The sequence below is a fragment of the Diceros bicornis genome, chromosome 35, assembly GCF_020826845.1.
Source record: "Diceros bicornis minor isolate mBicDic1 chromosome 35, mDicBic1.mat.cur, whole genome shotgun sequence".
NCBI classification, from domain to species: Eukaryota; Metazoa; Chordata; class Mammalia; order Perissodactyla; family Rhinocerotidae; genus Diceros; species Diceros bicornis.
This window is the reverse complement of record NC_080774.1, coordinates 27,266,721-27,286,567: the sequence shown is the minus strand read 5'-3', so window position 1 is coordinate 27,286,567 and position 19,847 is coordinate 27,266,721. Positions and strand designations below refer to the sequence as shown.

Genomic DNA, 19,847 nt, shown 5'->3' with positions numbered 1-19,847 from the left:
ACTCCGCAGTCCTCTGCAAACATTTACAGCTCCTGGAACCTCGAGGTCGAATGGTGAAGCCCTTGACTATTTAAAGATTTCTTTGTTTCTGGGTTCAAAAGCTCAAAAGGAGCCTAAAGAGGCTGCTGTAATTTTAAGTTATCACAGGTTATCTTGCCAGCTGTGCACTGTTAGCCCCATTTTAGGGGGTTTTTCCCAAAGTAGCCGCAACAAACAGGGTAATCTCTAAAGAGAGTTTGTTACGGTTACTGAGAAACTCAGTTCCCAAAACAGCTAGTTCAATTCAGACAAACATTAACACACAATACAGTTCAACATATAACACAGACCAGAATACTAGCTAGTTTTCCGGGAGTAGCTTAGAACCAGTGTCAGGAGCTACCAGAAATCAGATTGCCAGAGGCAACTCAGAACCAGTGCCAGGACTTGCTCAGATCCAGAAGCAACTTCATGATGAGCATTTTATCTTGCCTCTAATTACCTTGGGTGGTTCAGGCCCAAGGTTCAGGTCTCAGTCCACCAGGATTCCCCAGAATACAAGCCAAACTTACATCCAGGAATTCAAACCAGAGAGATGAGGTAAGAGACAGTCACTTTCTTAAAGTTACTTACCCAGAGCCCAGAGACATCTTGACCCAGAAGCTGTTTCTTCTCCCAAAGGAAGAAAAATGCCTTGGGCCTAGAGCAGTGCAGCGGGAAACAGGAATCCAATCAGTTGAGCCTCTAAATGGTGTTGTCTAGGCAGTTGTGTAAGGTCGATGAAAGGACCCCACACCCCTCTGGGGGTTCCAGAGCCTTGGGCATGTGGTCACAGGACCTTTGTCCCTTCTTGGTCGCCAATTGTTGCCACACATAATTGGGGTTCTCTGCCCAATGTGCATAAACACGCCAATTAATTATGGTATCAGCCTTTGGGAAAAGAGATCGGCTTTATTCTGTGAGATGGATCTGCCAGGAGACAGGGGCCCTGCATCCTCAGATCTGTCTCCCTGATTCAGGATTTGGGGTGAAATTTAAGAGGTTAGGCAGAACAGGCGACCACATGGAAACCCTGGACAGGTGTTCATTAGTGGGCTTCAAGCATTTACGGTAAAGTTATAAATGGTTATGACAGGATTCTAAACATTCACGATGGGGTTCTAAACATTTTCGATAAGGTGGGGAAATAATTTTAACATAGGTTCTTCCTGAATGACGGACCCCCTACTTCTGATGAGTCCGACTTTCAAATTCTGCTCATGTCCCTGTCCTGGGGTTCGGTGGGAGGTAGGGTCTTTGGTTCTGAGGTCATTTCAGGTCACAATTTCTTCTTTTGTGCATGCCCTGGCTATGTGACTTTGCAGATTTTCTGAAAGGCAGTTCTCAATCACTCTGTTGATAAGAGATGGGGTCAGTTGAACCGGTCCTGGAGGGCCTGAGTTTACAGAATGACAATAGAGAAATCTCTCAATTTAGTGATCATGGTCACTGATCAAGGAAAAACCCCTGCTGAAGGAGTCCCCTCCTGTGGCAATGGCCTCCACACTAGACTGAGGATCATCTCCTGGATGGTCACCCCCTGGCCCCAGAAAAAGGCACTGACCTCGACCAAATGGAGGGAGGTCAGAACCTGAGAGGACCCACAATTGGAAGAGTCTGTGATCTATGGAAACAGTGAGCCCCACGTAGCTCGTGTGGCTACCATACCTGGTTCCAGGGGAGGCAGGTCCTTGAAGGTGAGATCACTTCAGGTCCTGCTTTCTGATACCATGTATGTTAACCTAAAAATAGAGAGCCAAAATGACAGGCAGAGAGGCATTTATTTGTGGATCAGAGAATTGCAATTCAGGGAGCACAGATTCAGGTAGAAACACAGAGTGTCCGCTAAGGAGCAAAAGGGGTTTTTAAAGGCACAGAAGGGAGGTTTGCATTACAAAGAATGTTAATTTGGTTTAGGGGCAGAAAGCTAATCTTGGCTAACAATAATTGATTGCTGAGGCCAGCTAGAGGGAGGCAACAGTCCCTCACTGTGAGGAGCTGCAGGTTTCCTGCAGTGTTACTCAGTTCAACAGTTCATGTCCTGCTGGATGAGGACGTGCATGAGACCCATTTCCTTCATGGCTTCCCAGCTCCATTTTAAAGCCCTTAGACACAAGTGACTCTGTTTTGTTTCACATTCACAGCCCCAGTCAGGTAATGCACAAGGGGCCAGCTCGGGGGAAACACTGGTCTCCTGACTTCTTACTCTGTCCCTCTGTTCACCAGGCTGCATCTCTGTCGGGCACTCAGCCCTTCCTGCCCCTGGAGTTCTCTCTTGGAAACAGTTTGGTGCTTTATCTTTTATTTTGATAACAACTTTATTCACATGTCATAATACTTACCAACTGAAAATGTACACTTCAGGTGGTTGTAGTATATCCACAGAATTGTGCAACCATCACCACTATCTAACTTCAGAACATTTTCATCACCCCAAAAAGAAAAGCTGTACCCATTTGCAGTCACTTCCCATTCCTCTCTCCCCCCATTCCCTGGCAACCAGTAATCTACTCTCTGTCTCTGTGGATTTGCCTATTCTGGACATTTCGTATCAGTGAAATCATACAATATGTGATCTTTTGTACCTGGCTTCTTTTGCTTAGCATAGTGTTCTCAAGATTCCTCCATGTTGTATCACCACTTTGTTCTTATGGATATTTAATATTCCACTGTATGGATATTTCACATTTTATTTCTCCATCATGAGTTTATGGACATTTGGATTGCTTCTACTTTTGGGCTATTATGAGTAATGCTGCTATGAAAATCCATGTACAAGTGTTTGTGTGGACACGTGTTTTAATGTCTTGGGTGTATACCTAGGGATGGAATGGCTGGATCATACAGTAACTTCATGTTAACATTTTAAGGAATTGCTCAATGATTTTCCAAAACAGCTGCACCATCTTACATTCCCACCAGCAGTGTGAGAGAGTTCTAGTCACTCCACTTCATCTTGAACACTTGCTCTTCTCGGACTTTTTCACTGTAGCCATCCTAGTGGGTGTATCGCACTGTGGTTTTGATTTGCATTTCCCTAATGACTAATGACGTCAAGAATTTTTCCATGTGCTTATTGGACATTTGTATATCTTTGGAGAAATGTCTGTTCACATCCTTTGCCCATTTTTAACTTGGGTTATTTATCGTTTTATTGTTGAGTTGTAAGAGTACTTTATGTATTCTGGATACAATCCCCTTGTCAGATATATGGCTTGCAAATATTTTCTCCCATTCTGTGGATTATTCTCTTTTCATTTTCTTAATGGTATCCCTTGAAGCACACAAGTTTTTAATTTTGATAAAGTCCAATTTATCTATGTTATTCTTAGGTTGCTTGAACTTTTGGTGTTGTGGGGGATCAGAATTGGCCACCCTAAAATGTGCCTCTTTGGCGTGAGGATTATTTTGGGCTGGTTACTTTTAAAAACTGCAGACCAGGAAGAAGCTCTGAAAACCAAGTAGAAGTTACCCTTAGTAGGAGACATTTACATTAGTAAGAGAAATCTCTGTTTGTAAAGATGTCTCCCTCTCTGTACCAGGAAGAGGAGGGAAGATCTTTTCTCTAGAAATGCTTATCAGTGCAGAAAGCAAGAACTTAAATCTGCAGAATAACTTTACTCTTGTTCACTGTTCTTTTTCTTTCTTTCTTTTTTTTTTTTTGTAAGGAGATCAGCCCTGTGCTAACATCTGCCAATCCTCCTCTTTTGTTTTTTTTGGTGAGGAAGACTGGCCCTGGGCTAACATCCATGCCCATCTTCCTCCACTTTATATGGGATGCCGCCACAGCACGCCTTGCCAAGCAGCACGTCGGTGCGCGCCCAGGATCCGAACAGGCGAACCCCGTGCCGCTGCAGCGGAACGCACGCACTTAACCGCTTGTGCCACCGGGCCGGCCCCCCACTGTTCTTTTTCTAGTAGTCTCCCATGACTGACTCCCCCCAGTCCCAATGACTGCCTTAGTCTTTAGCTAAAGATGGTGTTTAAGGAGGTGACCTCAGTCGTTCTGGCGAGTTTCTGTTTTCCTGGGTTTCTCCCATGTATAGATGTTATAAAGCTTTGTTTGATTTTCTCCTGTTATTCTGTCTCATGTCAATTTAATTCTTAGGCCAGCCAGAAGGACCTAAAAACTAAAGAAAGAAAGAAACCATTGGCTAATCCACCATCCAAGGGTCATGAAGATTTACTCTTACATTTTCTTCTAAGAGTTTGTTGAGAGTTTAGCTCAACTACTCCATAGTGTTGCTGCCTCGAAATCCATCTTGTGTGGCCAAGCACCCTGCAGGGGCCTTGAAGTGAATCTAGACCCTCTTGAAAGCTCACGCCCTGGATAACCACTGGCAGAGTTGTTACCAGTTTCACTCCGGTGGGACTCAAACCCACAATCGGATTCCAATTCTGTTACCAGTTATGCCTCCCTCTGGTGGGACTTGAACCCACAGTCAGAGGGCACCTGAAGAAGAGTCCATGGGTGGGACTCCAACCCACAATCCCCAGCTCTTCCTCAGAGGGTTCTTTACTGTTCCATATGGCAGAGTTGATACAACTGAAACTGAGTGTTCAGTAGCACAAGCTTTATTCGATGACCAAAGAATGGAAAAGGATTGACAAAGTTCACAGAACAACTTCTCAGCTCTGGGGGGATTGAGCAGGTGTTATAAGGGGTCAGGGTAATGAAGAGGAGGAATATGCATAGCAATATGGGGAACTGAGCAGGCTTTTCTGGAGAATGGGGCACACCCCTTTTCTTCCCTTATCTGGTCTGGAATTTTCTGTCATCTGTGGGTAGGTGTGTCATGTAGCATGATGATGTATTACAATGAGCATATAATGAGCTGCAGGGTCTATGTCAGATGAAGTCAGACTGTCATGTTGCCTTCAACTTGTTTTAGCTGGTTTTGACCATGTGTCTCAGCCATCTTCTCTTTCCTCTCTCTGTGGTTTCCTGTAAGCTAAAGATCATATTAGGTTTGTTCTGAGCAGGGTTGTGGTTAATGTCTTACAAGGTTGGTGGGCCAGGTAACAGTGTTGCAAGTAAATGTAAGTTCCTGATATGACTCCTGCAACTTCCCTTGTGAGAAGCATTCTCCCAGCCTCCCAGGGCCTTCCTGTTGGGCGCCCCTTAGATGAGACCCCTGCACAGCTTGCCACAACCTCTCCTTGCTTTGAATTGACCAATCCAGACTTAGCCCGGGATCAGCAAAGCACTCTGGCTATGGACCCCAATGAAGGAATATGCCCCAGGTCCTGCCCTGCTCTTTGCATGAACCTCTCAGTGTGGCCCCTCAAGGTGTGCTGTGGACCTTCTCCAGGACCTGTGAGTAACAGACTTCTCTATTTCAGTTCCTTTGTGGTCTTTTGTTGAAGAGAGGCTCACCATCCAATACCCCCAGGGCTCTACTTAACAAATGTTAATTTAACAAAGTCACAACATGTTTTACAGGCCTATCTCATTTTATTGTGCTTTGCAGATATTGCATTTTTTACAAATGGAAGGTGTAGGTGAAGAGGGAGGATAACCCCCTTTTCCCCTTCCAGTTTTCATGGCTGGCCAAATAATTAAAAATGACATAAGACAGGTTAGCAGGAGAAAATGAAACAGAGTTTAATATGTGTACGTGGTGAATTCACATAAGCATGAAGAATTCCAAAGACAGTCAGGCAAAATGAGGTATTTATGTCCTTCTGGACTAAGAAGAGGAAGACAGAGGTCTGAGACTTCAAAAGGGGAGAAGGTAATTTACAGGAAGATGAAAACAGTTCATATCTGGTAAATAAATGTTTGCATTGTTCCATCTATAGACAGTGGAACCTGAAAGAGATCCTTTGATAAAATGGACCTTGCTAGATGCCTTCCTGCCGACCACACCTAGAATTATCTATGATAAAATTTCCTTCCTGGAACAGGTCTTTCTATCTTAAATTCTTTTAGCCAGGTTGGGAGAAGGTCAAATGTTCTTCTAGTCCTCTGAGCCTTGATTATCTTCAGCTCAAAATAATCCTTGTACCAGAGTGGCACATCTTGGGGCAGCCTGTCCTGAACCCATCAGTTCACTCTGTTGAAAGTTCCCTATTGTTTCACATTTTAAAAGCTGACCTGGTGACTGTGGAGAGAGAAAACGAGTTAGTAGCTGAGTGGTCAGAAATCTACAAAGGGAGAAAAGAAGATAGATTTGAATGAGGATGAATAAGCAGAAAGGAAAGGATCAGAGCACATCTCCTCACACCCCATTAAACCAGTTCCCCAGTCCTGGGAATAAGTCAGTCCAATGAAATGGGTGAGCTTCATTCATCTGATGGAAAATATTAATTTTCTCTTTTAATAGATGTAAGTTAGATACTAATTGCCCTGTTTGGTTCACATAAAAGCAGCATTTTTCACTGATGACTGCACAAGCTCCTCCTTGCTGGGCAGTCAGTGTGTCCAGAGCACATTGACTTTTGAGGACCACAGAGGCTAAGCTGTTCACCTTTGACTGGAGTATTTTCAAGGTTTGCATGGTGGTGTAGGGGAGGAAGAACTATTGCCCTACCCTCTAGGTCTTTCTGGCTGGTCTAAGAATTAAAGTGACATGAGATAGAATAACAGGAGAAAATCAAAGTTTAGTAACACGTATACATGGAAGAAACCCAGCAAAACTGTGTAACTCACCAAAATGGCAGAGGCCACCACCTTAAATACCATCTTCAGCTCAAGACAAAGGAGGATGTTGGGGGTAGTGGTTTGGAACTTCAAAGGAGAGGAGGGGAATTTACTTAGAGATGGAAAAGAAAATATTTCATAACAGATATTTATTGGGCTATCTATAGACAATATGATGAGAGAAGGAGAGAAAGAGAACTTTGATAAAAGTGGGCTTAGCAAGGATCCTCCCAGTCTATTGTTCCCAGAGTTATGTATGGTGATGGCTTGTCCTGGGGACATGCCTTCTATCTTAAATTCTTTTAGGCAGTTAGGGGGGAAGTGAAAATTTCTTTCAGAGTCTTTTGTCTTTAAAAATAATCAAGTCAAACAGACACATTTTGGGGTGGCCAATTCTGATCCACCAGAGTGGTGTTCAACTCTTGTTCCATCACCATGGAGAGATTTAAGATCGCCTTTTCCAACTCGTTAATTTCCAAAGGTGCAGAATAAGGCTCTTGATGCTGAAAAGAACTTGGAGTTGTGATATGCAAGTGGATTCTCTACGATTTCTCAACTGTGTCATTTATGTGGCACAATCTTATGAAGAAAGGAACCCAAGTTTGCCATGTGGCTGGTGTTTAGGGTGGAGTATCTGGTGACAGAAGTTTCCAGGTATCCAAGTCCACATTGTCCTGACCAATTAGGTGGGAACCCTTTCTATACTTTGTTGCCACATAAAATAAAAAGACCAGTGTGGTTTACAGACAAAGTTAGCACGGAACCTGTAGTTCCCAAGGTCTGGATTGTTCCATTTGTCACTGGTACTGTTCGTGCCTAAACTTCTCCATTTTCCACGCACTCCTGTCAATCTCAAAGAGCAGAAGTTGAATAGCTGGTACAGGAGGCCTGCAGTCTGACTTTGGCAGCTGTAAAGCCTGGTCCAGTCACCTGACCAAGTGAGTCCAGAATTTGGATCCACCCATATATAGTTTGTGGTTTGGGGCAGCTTAACCATGCTGGCAACTGCAATACTCCAAGTTGTACAAGGGTGGCTCATAAGACATCCAGAACATTTGGTGATTTGAAAATGCTTGTGCCAAAGAGAGTAGTGTTAGAGTCACTTAAAATTTCACTGAGAGGTTTGAAGATCCACCTGTGGAATCAAACCACAGAGTTTGGTTGCACTATTTTCCTGGATTGTCACCCAAAAAATGTCCAGGGTCATGTTTACTTTCAATGCTAAGGGAACAATTTTCACCTATTGTCTTTATCTGGGCAAGGGACAGTCCTTGAGCTTCTCTAGAGGTTTTCTGGGCCCAAGTGACTCACCACAAGAAGAGCCAGAGTGATGTTTTCCTTGTTGTGGATACCATACCCTGTCGTTCACCAATCTTCTGTACTTAGTCCACCAGGTGTTCACAACAGCAGGAACAGAGACAAGTTCAGGTTCTTTTGTGCCCTCTAGCTGTTGACATAACCAACAGTCAGATTGACTGGTTAGTGTGGCCAGGGTTTGGTAAACTGGCATAGGGGGTGTTTGGTTTGTGCTCGACCCATTGAGAAAGAGAAAGTTAGTAAGAGCAAGACACAGATTGGAAAAAAGCCCATAGTGGAAACTTAGAGAGGGGAGATAGGACAGACAGAGACCAGCACTCTCCAGTCAGCTTTCTAATAAATGATTAAGAGGAATATATATATATTCCTTAACAGGAAAAGGGTTGTTGTTGATGGTGTGTGTGTGTGTGTGTGTGTGTGTGTGTGTGTGTATTTAGGGAGTTTTAAAATCAAGGTGGAAAATAGGTGAAAACAAGATTTCTTGATCCATGATCTTGGGAAAATCTATTTACTTCATGAGTCTGGCTGATTCTCTGATCTGGGAATTGGCCCTGGAAATCCTTAGTTTAAGGTCACCTGTGGGGACTGTCTCCCAGGAGTCTTGAGAGTGATGTTCTGGGTCTATTTTGGCGTGGCTTGCATGGATCCACAGAGACTTTTCCTTTATTTTGATGGCAGTGTAGGTGGTCATTAGGACTTTATAACGTTTTTCTCAGTGAGGTGACAGTGCATTTTTTCTTCTAAAGACCTGGATGTACACCCAATCTCCTGGTCCAAAGTGATGGCAAAGCTTGTCAGAAGGTGGGGGCCATGCCTCTCTCCCCTGTTTACCATGTGCTTCAAGTAGACTAGTTAATTTTTCTCTATAGCTAGTCATAGCATCAAATTGTTCACTTAAGTTCCCATAATATTCACTTAATCCAGGAATGGAAGGTATAGAGAGGTCAGTAGGCATCAGGCATCCAAAAACTATTTCAAAAGGAGTCAATCCATGTCTCCTATTTGGAGTATTCTGGATCTTTATAAGGGCCAAGGACAGAGCTTCTGGCCACTTAAGTTCAGTTTCTTGACAGACCTTTCCTAAAGTCCTTTTTTTTTTTTTTTGTGAGGAAGACCAGCCCTGAGCCAACATCTATTGCCAATCCTTCTCGTTTTTCTCCCCAAAGCCCCAGTAGATGTACGTCATAGTTGCACATCCCTCTTGCATCTATACGTGGGACGCTGTCCCAGCACGGCCAGACAAGCAGTGTGTCGGTGCGCTCCCGGGATCCGAACTTGGGCTGCCAGCAGCGGAGTGCGTGCACTCAACTGCTAAGCCACGGGCCGGCCCCATCCTAAAGTCCTTTTGATGTCTAGATTTTTACATTCCACTTGCCCTGATGATAGAGGGCGATACAGGCTATGAAATTTTAATGAGTAACCCAGAGTTTCTGAAAGCAAGTGGTTTATCTGCTGTAAAATGAGCTCCTTGATTTGATCCATAAGGGAATGCCAAAATGAGGAATAACTTCAGTTATTAATTTCTTTACCACTGTTGTGGCATCAGCACGTCTAATTGGATAGCATTCAGTCCATCCACCAACCATGCAGACAATAACCAAGCAGTGAGAATAACCTAAAGCTGGGGGCAGGTCTATAAAGTCCATTTGGAGTGCCACAAAGTGCAGGGGGGGACTGGGGGGACTTCCTGGGGTACACTGATTTCTCCCAGAAACTCGGTGAGATTGGCAAGTAGTGCACTGGGAAATAATTGGGTCAGAAATTTTGTGACTGCCAGGGCAAAACCAATTGTCTTTAAGTTCCTTAACTTTCCCTTGTCTGTACATATGTTCCATTTAGGGGGAGATAAGTGCAAGCCAAAAGCCAAAGGAAAAGGAGATACAGGAAGTCCTTTTGATCCAGTGTCTAATCTACCTGATCACTGTTTTGTGCCCTTTTGTATCCAATTGTCTTTTTCCAATTCTGGCACATTTGCCTCATAATTAATAATATCAGTCAGGGATTAAGGCAGGTTTAGAATTTGGATGGAGAAGTGGAAATTTGAGAAGGGAGGTGAATAGGTTTTAATGGGGCAGGAATTAGTGTCCATTACCAACAGGAGTTCCCGCAGAAGTCAAGAATCCAAAAGATTTCCAAATTGTGCCAACAGCATGGCAGACTCCAAAAGCGTATCTGGAGTCAGTGAAAAGAGTGGCAGTTTCCCTTTGCTCGTGTGCAGGCTCTAGAAAGAGCTATGAGTCCAGCAGCTTGGGCTGATCTTACAGTGGACAAAGAACAAGCTTCAAGAATCTCATGTTGGGATAGTATGGCATAACCAGTTATTATGATTCCCCGGAAATTCCACTCACAGGAGCCTTCACAACACAGAAGTCAGTCTGGAGTGTCTAAATGGATGTCTGACAGACCCCCTCATGGCTTTGAGACCATTTCTGTAGTTTCAGGGCAAACAGTGGGATGGAGTGGGGCTCTCCCTCAGCAGGGAGAGGTCATAAAGTAGCTGATTCAAAGTGTTACAAGGATGTAAGATGATGGAAGGGTTAGTTAAAAGAGCCTGATCATAGGTGGTCTGTCACCCTGTAGAGAGCTGTGGTGCCCTGTGAACCTACAAAATAGCGGACAGAGCATGGGGCACATAGAGATGAATGGGAGAGCCTAACGTTAGAGTACTGACTTTGTCAGTCAGGGTGGCAGGTGTGGCCGCTGCACATAAGCATGGGGACATACCTGATGCCACAGGGTCTAGTTGGCATGGGAAATATGCTATAGGACATATATGAGAGGTAAAGACTGTCCTAGAATGCCTGCAGCAATTCCATTATTTTCATGGCAGTGTAGATGAAAAGGTTTGTCAAAATTAGGTAAGCCATGACCCGGGGGTTTGGCCAAAGCTAATTTTAAGGCTTCAAAGGAGTTTAATGCCTCTGAAGGCCAGGAAATAGGCTTTGGGGTGATATCTGGGAGAAGAACATACAGAGATTTAGCAAGGGCTGCAGAATTAGGAATCCACTGGGGCAGTAACCAGCTGCCCCTAGAAATTTACACAGCTGTTGTTTTCATTTTTGGGAGTGGGATGGACAAAATGAACTCAAGGTGTTTGGGTCAGCTTTCGAATGTCTTTTGACAGCTCATGTCCTGAGTAGGTAGCAGTCATTTGCACCCGCTGAAGTATAGATCTGGAGGGTTTATGGCCTCGTGCAGCTCGTGCCTTCAGGAGAACAAAGGAGTCTGTAAGGGCTCCTTGTTGAGTTTGATCACAGAGTAGAAGGTCATCCTCATATTGAACAGGAGTGGAACCTTGAGTAAAGACTACAGAATCCAAGTCGGCTGTAAGGATTTGGAAAAATATTGAGGAGGACTCATAATATCCCTGAGATAGGTGAGTCCATGTGAATTGCCTCCCTTTAAAGGTAAATACAAAAAGAACTTGTAAGTCAGGGTGCAAAGGGATTGAAAAGAAAGCTGAGGAAGTGTCAACTCCTGTCACCCAGGCTGCACCTGCAGGAACTGAGTTCAGGATGAAGGCTGGATCAGGGACCATGGATGCTGAGGGATACAAAAGACTTTATGGCCTGAGGTCTCGTAGAAATCAATAGATTTGGTTCCCCTCTGAGTCACACATGCCTTCTTTTCTCACTGGCAAGGTTAGAGAATTACATGGTGAGGAAGTAAAAACTAGTGCACCCTGTTGCAGAAGAGGAGTCTGTTATACATTCAATTCCTTGCTCTGCATCTCTGGAGAGTGGTTATTGGTCTACTGGTGGGCAAGGTTCATTCTTTTTCCAAGCCCATGGGTTCTGCACTAACAATCCTACCTCATTTGCATGTGTAGCCCAAAGACAAATTGGGACATCTTTTAAAGACTCCTCATCTTCAGAAGAATTTAAAGCATGATGAGTTTCCAGCAAGGAAAGTAGGAGACTTGGTGTTTGATCTGAGGGCAGGGAGATAAAAACATCTTTCTCATTACAATTTCTAGTGGCTTTAAATTTACATAACAAACCTCTGCCAAAATGGTTTGCTGGTGAACTGTGGGAGACTAGACAGGCAGGAAGAGTGTTAAGGGGCCTAAAGATATAGGAGTGGGCTGAGATATGGGCCATGAAACAGGTTGCCTAGAAACTCCAAGAGCTTGAGTAGAATCAGAGGTGATGAGTAGAGATAAATCCTCTGAAGGGATAGTATAGAATATCACACCACTGTCAATTAAGAAATCCAGTTCCATATCCTCTGTTTTAAGTTTAATGGTAAACTCAGGGGTGAGACTGAGGATAAGCTGGCCCAATTGTAGTTGGAAAAACCCGGGACCCTGTCACTGTAGCCGAATCAATGAACACAATGAGAGGGGATCGAGAAAAAGAAAAATGGTTTAATTTTGCCAGCAAAATGGGGCTGCGGTGGGCTCATGCCCCAAGACCCACAATCCTCCTGAGGCATTAGGCGTTGGGGTTTTTAAAGGAAAGCCTGTGGGAAAGAATGTATTCTTCATGACTGTGATTAGAATATTGTGGGGGGGTCTCAGACCTTCTGGCAGCAGACCAGCTGTTATCTCTATCTATGGCAGGAGGTTTAGGGCTCCATTGTTCAATCTTCCTGGGCCACCTGAAATTGGGCCCTGGGGAGTGGAAGGAAACTGCAGCCAATTAACGATTACAAAGTTTACAAGGTTTAGATAGGGGAGGGGGAGCTGTGGCTTTGCAGTTCATTGTCCTCCCATCAGCCTGCATTTGGCTGAGATAAGGGAAGCTGCAGGTGTCCTCCATTTGGCTGTCTCCATGATGAATGGTGGATTTGGCACCAGGAACAAGAATTTGGGAGCTTTAGCTTCTTGGTAATTTCAGGATATCAGTCTCCCTGTAACAAACCTCAAGAACTGGTAATTAGCCAGAACTTCAGTGTGTAACAATTTATTATCTCCACTTGCCTTGTGGAATTCAGGGACACAAAGGCTAAAACAACCAAGATTGACATGTGAATGTACCTTAGAGAAGCAGGGAAGGCGAATGAGTGCTTTTTGGTTTTTAACCCCATATATGCTGTGTTCAATGTAGGGGAACTGATATCAGGGCCAGCATCACCATCATTTAAGGGGAAAATGCCCCTCAGGAGGAGAAAACCAAGCCTTCTGGGAGTGCTGGGGCCAAGGGAGGGGTATGTTTTCATCTTTCCCTTCTCTTCAGAGCAGGACAATCTCTTTTCTGATGCCCTGGTTTCTTTCAAAACCTGCCATTGTCTGGAGACAAATAGGGAGGCCTCTGAGTGGGCTTTAATTAACTTGCAGGGCTATGTTTTTGCTTCTCTAATTATTCAAGTTGTAAAACCTGAAGAGTTGCTTTTAATTCTTTTTTCCTTTCCTGCTGACTATTTTCAAAGAATTGTGTAGCAGTCTCCATTATTATACCTAGTGTTTGCCCTGACCCACCAACTACATTATTTTGAATCTGTTTTTTATATCAGGAAGACCATTTCCTACTAAAGCAGAAATTAGGAGGTTCCTGTTCTCTGGGGCTTCCGGATTTAATGCAGCGTGCCTTTGAAAAAAGTTTGTGTGAAGCGTTCAGCAAAGGCTTTTGGATGTTCCCCATCATTCTGAGTGCATCATTTAATTTTTGACCAATGCAATGTCGATGCAAAATAACCAGTAACCATTCTATAGATAAGAGAAATAAGATGAGTTCACTTGAGCCAGAGTGAGGATTATAACCTGGGAAGACATTAGAAAGTGTTCCGGAGAAGCATGGTTTTCAATATAGTCTTATATCTTTTTAGAACAGAGAACATACATGAAACAGACCCAGGATACATTTTCATCAAAATTTCAAAGAGGTATCCAGATGCAAATTAGCAGGTCAACGTGGCCCTGATGTCAGGAAAAGGACTAATCCAGGTGTTACCAATAGGGCGTTACCAATAGGGCATAGGAGGGGAAGCATGTATTCTTATCTTATGAGAGTGTATTCTTTAACGGTTAAGCATATGTACAATGTATGCTTGATAGGCCATAAGTCAGCCATTTTAGTTCAAGCCAAATCAGTTTTGAACCCGAATAGTTACCCTGTATACCTCAATATGTGAGAATCTCTTGTCATAACTTTAGGAGGAAACGCCTCTAAAATCTCACCTATTAAACCTTGAATATTAGCCTCTAGCAGAGTCACTTCCTAGTTATTTGCAGGAGGGCCTGAGAGAGGGTCTGGCCATCTATTTCCTCTACTAGAGGGGTTTCCTACAGGGGGCCCTCTGGCCTGTCTGATAACTACAGTGTAATCCCAGGCTGGAAGATCGCCCCTTAGCAGCCAGTCAAGATCTCTGTGGGTGGGGTTATGAATAGCCACTAATCTTTCTAATTCCTCTCTAAATTTAGTGGCATCTTCTGACAATGGAGGCAGGAGAGTTTTATAATTTAATAGATCACCTGCTGTCCAGGGGTCATGAATTCTCTGCAGTGGAGGTCCAGGACACATCCACAGTGGACACTGTGGAGGAATGCCTGAAGCTGGCAGATCCTGATGACAGAGCCCTGGGAAGTAGGTGGACTTAGGAGGGACAGCACAGCCAGCCTTCCTGCCTCTCCTGGCTGCTTCTACTGAATCACTTTCTGACTTTCAGCATTTACACAAGTGACCTGTATGCCCCTGGCTTGGAGGGCAGGCCTGAGTGCTCCCTGTAAGTCTGCTAAAGAGAGGGAAGTGAAAATGGGCAGCTGAGTGCTGCTGGGGAAGTCAGAGTTTTAGGATCTGAAGGAACTGCCTGAGGAGTTAAGTCTTGAGATGGGGAGTTGAAACCAGGGGCCCAGAGATCCAACAGATCTTCTGGGGAGTCAGGGACAGGGAGTTGGGGATATAGGGGAGTATAGGAGGGAGGAGAGGGGAATTTTCATTATAATTGCCCCCCCCCCCGCTATATGCCAGGTCCTCTTATTATTTCATTTCATCTTCACAACGGTCTCATGAGGCAAGTACTATTATTTTCTCTCTTGTGTAGATGCAGAGACTGAAGTTCAGAGGAGTGAAATAACCTGCCCAGGGCCACCCGGCTGGTAAATGTTCTCAGTAAATTCCCTCTGGCCACTGCACAGAGAATCAATAATGTAGGGGTGAGAGGAGGGAGCAGGGAGACTTGCTAGGAAGCCGGTGCAGTGATGCAGATGAGAGAGAAGATGGTGGTGGTGGCGGTGGAGGTGGTAAGAATAGATCAGATTCTGGATATATATATATACATTTTATTTAATTATTTTATTGAGATCATATTGGTTTATAATGTGTAATTTCAGGTGTACATTATTATATATCAGTTTCTGTGTAAACTGCATCGTACTCATCACCAATAGTCTAGATTTTATCCATCACCATACATATGTACCCCTTTACTCCTTTTGCCCTCCCCTAACCACCTTCCCCTCTGGTAACCACTAATCTATTCTCCTTATCCATGTGTTTATCTTCCACATATTGGTGAAATCATATGGCGTTTGTCTTTCTCTGGCTTTTTTCACTTAGCATAATATCCTCAAGTTCCATCCATATTGTCACAAATGGCACACTTTTGTCTCTTTTTATGGCTGACTAGTATTCCATAGTGTATATATACGACACCTTCTTTATCCATTCATCCATTGATGGTCATTTGGGTTGCTTCCACATCTTGGCTATTGTGAATAATGCATAGATCTCTTTGAATTGTTGGTTTCATGTTCTTTGGATAAATATTCAATAGTGGAGTAGCTGGATTGTATGGTATTTCTATTTTTAATTTTTTGAGAAATCTCCATACTATTTTCCATAGTGGCTGCACCAGTTTGCATTACCAGCAGCAGTGTATGAAGGTTCCCTTTTCTTCACACCCTTTCCAACATTTCTTATTTTTTGTCTTGTTAATTATAACCATTCTGACGAGTGTAAGCTGATATCTCATTGTAGTTTTGATTTGCGTTTCCCTAATAACTAGTGACATTGAACATCTTTTCATGTGCCTGTTGGCCACCTGTATATCTTCTTTGGAAAAATGTCTATTCATATCCTCTGCTCATCTTTTAATCAGGTTGTTTGCTTCTATTGTTGTTGAGTCTTCAGAGTTCTTTGTATATTTTGGATATTCACCCCATTATCCTGGCAGGATAAACGATTTGCAAATATTTTCTCCAAGTTGGTGGGTTGTCTTTTCATTTTGTTCATAGTTTCCTTTGCCTTGCAGAAGCTCTTTAGTCAGATGAAGTCCCATTTGTTTATTTTTTCTTTTGTGTCCCTTGCCTGAGAGGACGTGGTATTCGAAAAGATACTGTTAAGACTGATGTCAAAGAGTACATTGCCTGTATTTTCTTCTAGGAGTTTCATGGTTTCAGGTCTTACACTCAAGTTTTTAATCTGTTTTGAGTTAATTTTTGTGTATGGTGTAAGATACTGGTCTACTTTCATTCTTTTGTGCCTGGCTGCCCAGTTTTCCCAACACCATTTATTGAAGAGACTTTCCTTTCTCCATTTTATGATCTTGGCTCCTTTGTCGAAGCTCAACTGCCCATAGATGTGATTTTATTTCTGGGATTTCAATTCTGTCCCATTGATCTGTGTGTCTGTTTTTGTGCCCGTACCATGCTGTTTTGATTACTATAGCTTTTTAGTACATTTTGAAATCCGGGAGTGTGATACTTCCAGCTTTATACGTTTTCTCTGGATTGCTTTGGCTATTTAGGTCTTTTGTTGTTCCTTACAAATTTTAGGATTCTTTGTTCTATTTCCGTGAAGAATGCCATTGGGATTCTGATTTAGATTGCATTGAATCTGTAGATTACTTTAGGTAATATGGACATTTTAACTATGTTTATTCTTCCACTCCATGAGCATGGAATATCTTTCCATTTCTTTATGTCTTCTTTGATTTCTTTCAATAATGTCTTATAGTTTTCAGTTTAAAGGTCTTTCACCTCCTTGGTTAAATTTATTCCTAGCTATTTTATTCTTTTCATTGCAATTGTAAATGGGTTTGCATTCTTGACTTCTCTTTCTGCTATTTTGTTATGTGTATAGAAATGCAACTGATTTTTGTATGTTGATTTTGTACCCTGCAACTTTGCTGTAGTTGTTGATTATTTCTAATAGTTTTCTGGTGTAATCTTCATGGTTTTATATATAAAGAATCATGTCATCCAGAAAAAGTGAGAGTTTTACTTCTTCCTTTCCAATTTGGATACCTTTTATTTCCTTTTCTTGCCTAATTGCTCTGGCCAAAATCTCCAGTATTATGTTGAATAAGAGTGGTGAGAGTGGGCACTGTTGCCTTGTTCCTGTTCTCAGAGGGATGGCTTTCAGTTTTTCACCATTAAGTATGATCTTAGCTGTGGGTTTGTCATATATGGCCTTTATTATGTTGACATACTTTCCTTCTATACCCATTTTATTGAGAGTTTTTATTCTAAATAGATGTTGGATCTTGTCAAATGCTTTCTCTGCATCTCTTGAGGTGATCATGTGATTTTTATTCCTAATTTTGTTAATGTAGTGTACCACACTGATTAATTCATGGATATTGAATCATCCTTGCAACCCTGGAATAAATCCCACTTGATCATGGTATATTATCCCTTTAATGTATTGCTTTATTTGATTTGCTAATATTTTGTTGAGGATTTTTGCATCTGTGTTCATCACTGATATTAGCCTGTAATTTTCCTTTTTTGTGTTGTCCTTGTCTGGTTTTGGTATCAGCGTAATGTTAGCCTCATAGAATGAGTTAGAAAGTGTCCCATCTTCTTCAACTTTTCAGAATAATGTGAGAAGGATATGTATTAAATCTTCTTTGAATGTGTAGTAGAATTCTCCAAAGAAGCCATCTGGTCCTGGACTATATTTACTTTTTAATCTTTATTATAAGTCTCACTCCTGGTCTTTCATTTTATTAAGAGATTCCCTGAGGTTAGCCATTATATTTTTGGAGGTTTTCTTTTCAATTTAATCTTCCCACAAATACCAATAAGGCAGCTGCTTGTGATGAGAGCTCTCTAAAATAGTTTTCAAATATAGAAGTTCCCAATTCAAAAGATCCATCATGTGGTCATTGATTAAGAAGATTTCCATTTGTATATTTATTCCAATAGTGACTCAATCCAATAAGCCTTTTTAAGGAAAGATGTGGAGGTAAATTTTCAGGCTTAGAACACATCTTTACCGTGGACACAAGAGGTGTTCCTGGGGAGGACACAGATTATGTAGCCCCCACGATCCAAAAAGTTCACTCTCCAAAATAGCCAGAGAGAGTAAAGAGATTTGTTGCACAGACGGTAAGGATGGAGTAGTGAAAACAATGTCTCTGGTCTCTCATGAGAGTGAGGGATGCATCCATTCAAAGACCAACTAATCTGTGACACCAGGAAACACTACAGGAATAGGATTTTTCCAGTACTAACAAGCAAGGAATGTTGAGACAACAAAGGCCTTTATGGACGAGACCATTTATGAGAAAATCCCCTAAGAGCTTGGCACAGCCAGACAGAGAGTGCTCAAAGCCCCAGTCTATTTGACTGGCCACCAAGGTGCACTCTGGTAAATGCACCTTCCAGATGGTGGAAACCAAGGACAATCTTCTCACTCGTCAAAAAGCCAAGTTCTCAGGACATAGAACAAGATGGAAGGAAAAACCTCACCTTTTTTGTTTTTCTTATATGCACAATAACAGCTTTAGCTATACCTTGGATCTCTTGGTGCCAAACAAACACCTAGGAGGGATATGCCACAGAGTTGGGGGTGGTGTTTGTTTCATAGAGTACCTCATGAAATAATCTTCAGGTCATTGGGGGACCTGTTGTCATCTACCCTGTTCTGTGACCAATTACTCTATCACGGGAGTCTTCTTGAGGAGGTGAGCGCCCTAATGGCTCTTAACTGCCTGACCCATGCTCACCAATATTGTGGCCTTTTGGCTTCCAAGATATCCCTTAGCAACAGCTTTTACCTCATGTGCATATGAACACACAGCAAAATTTCTCTCAATAGATGCTGGTCTGATGAGACTGCAAACTCACCAGCCTATGGGGCTGGCCCAGACAACAGGCTTATAGGGCCTATGCCAGCATCCTCCCCTATGGTATTTCCTTCTTATGACACATGACACAAAGTGCAGAGACAAAAAAGAGATAAAACAGTGACCATCTCTCTGAGGAAAAGGGTCAATAAAGCCAAGAGTACTCTACCAAATATACAAGTCACTAAAAAGCACAAGAATCTAGTTTCCCAAACATTCTCTCCTGTAAATCTAAATTTAGAAAAACAAAAAAAGTTCTCACCACTTATTTCCACTGGACCCTGCAGATAGAGATTCTAGGAGGCTGATGTGGTCAGAAATCTTACCTCTTGCCGCCTTTCATCAGGCGACCCAGAATCTCCTCATCTGCAGTCATGCTGGGGAGAAAGTAGTTCTTCCAGTCAGAGAACACAGCTTGCCAGCCAGTGGAAATCCTGCCAGCTATGCCAAAACTGTAGGGGAAGAGGGAGAATTCCCCCCACTTTTTCCCTTCTAGTTCTCATGGCTGGTCAAAGAATTAAAAATGATATAAGGCAGATTAGCAAGAGAAAATCAAACAAACTTTAATATGTGTTCATAGGGAATTCACATAAACATGAAGAATTCCAAAGACAGAGAGGCAAAATCGGTTTATATGTCTTTCTGGACTAACGAGAGAGAGATAGAGGTCTGAGACTTCAACGAGGGAGAACACAATTTACAGGAAGACGAAAAGAGTTCATATTTGGGAAACAAGTTTATGCATTGTCCCATCTATAGACAATGGCACCCCAAAGAGATCTTTTGAAAAAATGACCCTTTCTAGATGCCTTCCTGCCTACCACACCTAGAATTATCTATGGTAAAACCTTCTTACTGG

At 42.7% G+C, this 19,847-nt stretch overlaps 1 pseudogene; it reads left to right on the top strand.

Annotated features, from left to right (window-relative positions):
* The first annotated feature begins 5,235 nt into the window (after window positions 1-5,235).
* LOC131398595 (cationic amino acid transporter 4-like) overlaps window positions 5,236-19,847 on the top strand; it is a 33,422-nt pseudogene continuing 18,810 nt past the window's right edge.